The 6,000-nt window shown below is 35.6% G+C and overlaps 1 protein-coding gene across 1 annotated transcript in view; it reads right to left on the bottom strand.

Annotated features, from left to right (window-relative positions):
* Positions 1-1,831: 1,831 nt before the first annotated feature.
* fab1 (fab1 kinase) overlaps positions 1,832-6,000 on the bottom strand; it is a 111,583-nt gene continuing 107,414 nt past the window's right edge. Inside the window, exon 32 of the mRNA XM_069845321.1 lies at positions 1,832-6,000. This exon is cut by the window's right edge and continues 24,626 nt beyond it. The gene's annotated coding sequence lies outside the window, so the exon portion shown is untranslated.

Below are 6,000 nucleotides of genomic sequence, written 5' to 3'. Positions count from 1 at the left end.
ACAGTTGGAAGGGAAACGACATCGATAGAATCAGTCTTGCGTTGTGATAGTTATAGCTCGCGCAAGAAACGATTACCGAAAAGCAATGGTGGCGTTGCTGTCTGCTTTGATGTGTGTATGTAGGCACACCGAGGGGGGAGAGGTGCGAGCCGATGGAAGTACTGTCTCTTCCAAGGAGATGAACAAATGAGGACATCGCTGTGGAAATAAAGAGCGTAGCAAGAGAAAAATTCGAAGCTAATTTAATGTGCAACATATGTTTACGAATGAAATAATACCGTGCGATACAAGACACGTATTCACATGCAGTGGAACAAACTAAAGTCGTAATGTAACTATCACAACGCAAGACTGGTTCTATCGATCTCATTTCTCTTCCGACTGTACTCTTGAATATCATTCAAATTATCTCGTGACCTTTCCTGTCGGCCGCTCTTCCTTATCGCAGTGTTTGATTCGCATTCCTTCCGTCGGTATTCCGTGCTTGCGAGACCTATACATTACCGGTATGGTTTTAGTTTCAGTTCCACTGCATGTGAATATGTGTCTTGTTCCAAGTGCGTTTATTTTATTATACAGAGTGATTCACGAGGATTTACCGTCCTTTACGGAGCTTATTTCCGAAGACATTCTGAGCAAAAAATGTCATATAAACATGGGTCCTATTCTCAATATTTACAGAGTTACGTTTCGTTATTGGAACGCATTGCTGTGAACGCGTGATCTTGGTCAGCGTGCAATCAGCAGCCAGCGCGAGCGCTACGGAAATCAAAAATAGCAGTATGCAGTTACGTAGAGCGGCGAGTGCCGTTCACAAGCGTGCGGCCAAGTGTACTCAAGCGGACGGCGACATTTTTTAAAATGTGTTGTAAACTCTTCAAGACTGTAAATTAGGTTGCAAAATTGAACTGCAAATAATTAAGTCGGTGGAAGTGGTGTGATTTGTAGCCTAATAACTGTTGTGATAAGTGCGTAAGAAACTAAGAATAAAGTAATTTTCAAGTTAAAAACAGAAAAAGATGTTTGTACAAAGCAACTAAGGAGTTCACAGTACATTTTTTACTACATAATATTTGCCAATTAAAGAAATGATACTTCTGAATGATTCATTCTCAATTTGTATTATCCTTTTACCTTCAAACTAAAGAAAAACCGTATTTTACAAAACTTTAAATTAGTATAGCCTAACTCTGAAAATATTGAGAATAGGAACTGTGTTTATATGACATTTTTTGCTCAAAATGTCTTCAGAAATAAGCTCCATAAAGGACGGTAAATCCTCGTGAATCATACTGTATGTAGTGATGAGGCGTTTCCCTCACAGAGTATCGTTATTTTATTCGTAAACATATGCTGCGCGTTTAATTCGCTTCAGATTTTTCTCTTGCCACGCTCTTCATTTCCACAGGCGATGTTCCCATCTCTTCATCTTCTTGGAAGGGAGAGTACTTCCATCGGCCCGCATCTCTCGCTCCCTCGGCGTGACTACATACACACGTCAAAACAGACAGTAACGACACCATTGCTTTTCGATAATCGTTCCTTGCGCGACCAATACTAACAATACTATTATCATTATTATCATTATTATCATTATTATTATTATTATTATTATTATTATTATTGTTGTTGTTTAACTATAATATGCATACCATATAGGTAGGTTTAGGTCATGGCAGTATCTTATCATTTCAACGCAAGCCTGCTGGCAGACAGTTATGGGCTCCTCTCCATGCTTCTCTTCACGCTATTTTTCCGGTCTTTTAATGCGCACTACTTAAGACAATGTGAGTAGGAAAATAAGTTAATTATTACACTACAGAGCTTCATTCCGTATTAGATATATTTATCTTCAATTGTACACACTGAACACAATGTGGATGAACATTCTGCAAGTATTACAATAAAGAATAATACATAATTTATTTATAATCTCAATACAACAGGTTAATTAAGCTTACATAATTCGATCATAAACTTAACATTAACACTGAGCAACGAGAAAATACGTACTATTACCCTGCAACACTCCAATATAATTCTGTTTAATACACAATATAGGAAAATGACAGCTCATGTATGAAATATTAATTAAAAGAAATGTCGCATTTAACATGGATAATACAAGTGTTATGAATTCTTGAGATTCATCATGCAAGTAAAAGCTGAATTGGGGATCACTAGTTCTCTGCTGTGGCTTAAGTAGTGGCAGCACTTTCAGCTTCAAGTCTATGGAACCAGATTCGATTCTTTGCTGAACTGTATGTCGTCTTGCATTTATCCTGTCTTGTCTCAAGTAGTGGTCTTCAGTATAATCATCACATAACCTGGGAGTCCAATATTAGTCTATAATCTTCACACGATTCAATGAGTTTCGGAACAGGACAGAAATGACATTGGCAGGAAGAAGATCTTCACAGGAGTGGAAAGAGAACAGACTAGGCTGAAAGTTCAATTCTCACCATATTTCTTCATTAATGTGATCAATAGACTCCAGTGGCAATTCCAGCAAGTGAGTTGGTTGGGTGAGCTGGTCTACTCAAAAATCCGAAATAAATTTTTCAATTTTTTTCTCTTTCTGCTATAAATATCTTACTTACAATAAGAAGATATATTTTCTAAAAGTTTTAATAATTTTTTAACTTGTTCTATGGAAATATTTTCTATTGTATTTTGTCACTGATTGAATAATTTTTATCTGAATAGCACCCACCAAAGATATATCAATAATAGTGAAATAAGAAATTAATTAAGATTATGGCATGTGAGTTTTATGACATGGAAGTGAAATGTGAACAGAATATATGGGATATAAACAACTGATAAGGAAACAAATAATGAAAATTAAAGAAAAATAATAACAAAAACGAAATTACAAAATAATTGAAGATGCAAATAAATACATCATAACACCAAGATTAACAGTTTTAGATTACCATATAAATTTTGAAAATATATTTCAACTGGCAAAAAAGAAATACAAGCTTACTTAAAAGCTAAAGTGACCAAATATAACTACTAGGAAAAATTTCTGAAGTAGGATGATGATGATAAGGAGGAGGAGGAGGGGGGAGGAGGAGGAGGAGGAAGAGGAGGAGGAAGAAGAGGAGGAGGAAGAGGAGGAGGAGGACGATGACGACAATGACTTTTCTTTCTTCCATTATTAAAATAAAAAATTAATTCAAATGAGTATACATAGTGTAAGTTGAAACAATATTTAAAAAATATGTATCGGACCCTGCTGATATTCACTTCACACAGAAAATATGGTTGAAGATGCAAAATTGTCTGAAGTTTGAGCCGATCAGACAAAAACATTATCCTTAAAAATAGCCACTGTTTTCAAATTAAACTGCCGACTGAAAATGTAACATAGCAATTCCTTTAATCAAAATTATGCATATTTAATAGTTCACACAGGAGCTGTCAAAATATTTGTACATCTTATTAAATGATAACTAAATAAGGCATTAATTTAGACTGGAATGTAATACATTGCAACCCTTTGGTCTACTCGTAATAATACTGGCGCTTGCGTAATTTACAATAAATAAAAGTTCGCAAGGTTTCATTGTCAGATTCTGAATAGCCTGATTAAGATATAAAACTGTCTCATGCAATTCAATACTACAAATCAAATACCAAAGTAAACGTTGACTGAAATGTGTGTATATTTTGGGGGAAATTTAAGGAAACGATTCCTGAAGTCATTTTATGACAAAAATATGCTGTAATAACGGAAATGAATTTGAAGTTATTTGCAACATTAATATTAAATATGGTTTCATAAGCAAAGAACATTTACTATTTCACAAGTATACAGTGGAATAAGACCTTACATCCACCGCTGTGTAGTAACAGCCTGTCTGATCATGAAACAAGTGGGCCCGGGTTCAAATCCTGGTTGGGACAAGTTATCTGGTTGAGGTTTCTCCCGGGGCTTTCCTTCAACACATTAAGAGCAAATGCTGGGTAACTTTCGGTGCTGGACCCTGGACTCATTTCATCGACATTAACACCTTCATATCATTCAGACGCTAGATAACTACAGCAGTTGATAAAGCATCGTAAAATAACTCACTAAAAAAAAGACCTTAAAGGATTTATTTAGAACAGAGCTTTCCAAACTGGGTGTCGCTTGAAGGTTTATGGGGTGTCGCGAACTCTCTGGTATATTTCATTATTTTGAGCTATTAAATCATGATAACTGAAATGAAGTAAGAAAATCGCTGATCACCCCTTGCTTACCTAGCTGCCTTGTAGATACATGTCCTTGACAGACGTATAGATGTGCGTATAGTTGTAATATACAAGTACAATTCTAGTCTGCAAGTTAAGAATGAGAATATCTTAACTCCAACAGCCAAAATATCTGCCTTATGAGATAAGTTACCAATTTGATCTTGGAAAGTGAAAGAGGGCAGCTACGAAATGTTCCCACATACATCTCACTGTGATTCGAAGAACGAAATAAAAGATTCAATTTACAACTATCTGACATTACTCACAGATAAACTCGAAAGTTACTTAACAGATATAAACACAAAGCCTTATGACTCGATAAGAAATCCATTTTTATCATCTAAAGTTAGTGTACTTTTCTTAGCAGAAGAAGAAGAAAAGAAAAGAATTGGCAGAGATGTAATAGAAACACTTTCTAAGTTAAAACACCAAAGAGATGATTTAAACAGATTCTGGATTAAGATTTTCCGCACCGTGCTAAACTGGCTATTGTGATTTTGTTGCAGTTTTCAAGCACATATCATTCCGAAGCAGGATTTTCTGTGATAACCAATATCAAAACAGTGAAACGTGGCAGTTTAAAAATGCTGGATGAAGAAATGCGAATGAATTTATCCCATAATCATTCAAACATAAAATACATTTTTGTAATATTTGCCAAGCACATGTGAGCTACTGGAAAAGTAAAACCAAGAATTGAGTAAAAATATGACTGTTTTCCTCATCTTAGAACTCTATGTAAATGTTTCTTTCGCCTCATATATGTTAACAATACTGGAAATATGTGTTTCTTTTATTTATTTTATGAAGTAGCCTATTAATGTGTGGGAAACTTTCATTTTAGGGATAAGATGACGCACTAAATTTTTAGAGTTTGCTAGAGTGTCGCCATATAAAAAAGTTTGGAAAGCATTGATTTAAAAGGATGAAAGCATAATAATCTTCCTAATAGCCACCTTTTGAGAATTTTTTTACACACCGTTCACCACGTATTTGTTACTCGCTGTGCTAATCAATATTGTTGATATAATATTTATGGCACAGTGTGCCTATTCGCATAATGATAAACATGACATCTATTCTCATGGTGACAAAGTGTCGTCATACATTCGTTCGATTACATTTGGAATAACTCGGCAACATTCCAATTGTCATATATCAGCCTAACACAAAAATCACACTGTGACAAAATCGCCATTACCTGTCACAGCGAGAGGAATCGCCGTCTCTGTCCAATATGTGACTAATAGTGATGATGGCGACTGTGATCATACATGCCAATTGCAATTGCCAAGAAGCAGCTGAATACAAAAATCACACTGTGACAAATTCACCATTGTTTGTCACAGTGATTTTTTGTGACAGTTAAACGTTGTCACACCCTACCACTAGCTCAGGGATGGCTATCCTAAACTTGGGTTTTTCGTGGTATACCAAGTCTCTGCAGGTGAATTCTGGGATAATACTAATTACAAGGGCCACGATCCGCTTTCTTCCCAATCTACAATCCTTCATATAATTTCGTTGCCATCTTCTCACCTTGTGCAACAGATCGGTTATATGTCAGAGAAGTATTGCAACTGGCTGAATGTGCTTCCCTCTAAAGAGATGAAAAAGCATTAGAGGGTGAACTGCAAAAAAATGGAAAGAGCCTAGCAAAAAATAATTAATTAACGTTGTTGCAACATGCAGAAAAATTATCTGTGCCACACACGTCTCAACACAGTTAGTGTGTTCCAAACATAACGTAACTACAAC

The sequence above is a fragment of the Periplaneta americana genome, chromosome 14 (genome assembly GCF_040183065.1).
Source record: "Periplaneta americana isolate PAMFEO1 chromosome 14, P.americana_PAMFEO1_priV1, whole genome shotgun sequence".
Taxonomy (NCBI): Eukaryota; Metazoa; Arthropoda; class Insecta; order Blattodea; family Blattidae; genus Periplaneta; species Periplaneta americana.
Note: the sequence above shows the minus strand (reverse complement) of the source record. Positions and strands in the feature narration are given on the sequence as shown.